Source organism: Ursus maritimus, unplaced genomic scaffold (assembly GCF_017311325.1).
Source record: "Ursus maritimus isolate PB19 unplaced genomic scaffold, ASM1731132v1 scaffold_17, whole genome shotgun sequence".
NCBI classification, from domain to species: Eukaryota; Metazoa; Chordata; class Mammalia; order Carnivora; family Ursidae; genus Ursus; species Ursus maritimus.
In genome coordinates, this window is record NW_024424119.1 from 31,949,582 (window position 1) to 31,950,955 (window position 1,374).

Genomic DNA, 1,374 nt, shown 5'->3' on the forward strand with positions numbered 1-1,374 from the left:
AGATAAAACAAAATTGAGGCTAGAAGTCCTTTAGAAGAGAGAAGAGGGAAAAAAAATAGAGAGAAGGGGGGATTGGTTGTCATGGAAACCCCACTGGGGACGCTATGAAGAACAGAAAATTTTATATTGAAGCTTATTTGTGGGCTCAGAGATATTTTTTTTCTTTTTCCTTATGTGTCACATATATGTTTCATATATGTTGTATGATATATTTCATATAAAACTGCACAATTTAAGGAACAACATGGTAAATTATATATATTTTTAAAAAGTGAAAAACACAAAAGTGCAATATAAGAAGTTTCCAGAGAGAACTTGCTTTACCAGCACATAATACTAAAACTGGAACAGCACAAAAATTAGTAATGGCCCCTGCACAAGAATGACACACAAAATGTTTCCAGAGAGAATAAACATTTTTACTCATAGCAAACACAATAGTATCACAAGATTATCTACAAAGGAATAAAAATCTGACTGACATGAGACTTACTTGGAATCCTCTAGAGGTCAATAAATCAGTATTAACCAAAATAGTCAGAACCTAGACTCATACCCAACCACAGTAGTATATACTACTGAGAGCCAAATAAAAACATTTTCAGAAATGTAAGCGAGTCACTCAAAATCTACTACCCAATGACCTTCTAACAGTGAATTACTATTAAATGTATTCTTGCACACTAATAAATTTATCAATAAAGAATCCTGAAATATAACAAATAATGATGAGAAAGAAAGCTGGTAAAATATATAGTTAATTCTAATAATTATTAATGAAAAATAAAACCCATCAAAACAAAAATGAGCCTTTCTCTGATTTTTTTCTTCTGAATGGCAGTAAGTTTGATTCAAGAAAGAGTTAGGTGGTCCCATTTTAGTATGGCACAAGATGTATTTTTCACTGCAGGTTCTACCACAGTCTTTCACTGGTGATATAGAAATATTGTTCAAATTAAACACACACACTTATATGCAGATAGCAACTGTGTGTGTGTGTGTGTTTCTGTGTGTCTGTGTGCATAAACTGTACATCCAACAAATCCTAAAAAGAGCATAAGTAGAACACACTGTACACTTTACACAAAGGTGCTCTGGCTAAGCTTCAATAAGTGTGTGTGTGTGTGTGTGTGTGTCTGTGTGTCTGTGTGCATAAACTGTATATCCAACAAATCCTAAAAAGAGCATAAGTAGAACACACTGTACACTTTACACAAAGGTGCTCTGGCTAAGCTTCAATAAGTATATGCAGGATTTTTAATATTTGGTATCTAACTTCCACCTGGGAAGATGAAGGGCTCTGTTGATGAAATTCAATACCATCATTTTAATCATCCTCTCTCCTGCTTGGCTTTAGTATACACAGGTAGATTA

General features: G+C 33.5%; 1 non-coding gene across 1 annotated transcript; it reads left to right on the plus strand.

Moving 5' to 3' along the window:
• The first annotated feature begins 315 nt into the window (after nucleotides 1-315).
• LOC121103194 lies at nucleotides 316-421 on the plus strand. Its single transcript, XR_005835347.1, has one exon. It is a non-coding gene; the product is annotated as a U6 spliceosomal RNA (small nuclear RNA).
• Nucleotides 422-1,374: the final 953 nt, after the last annotated feature.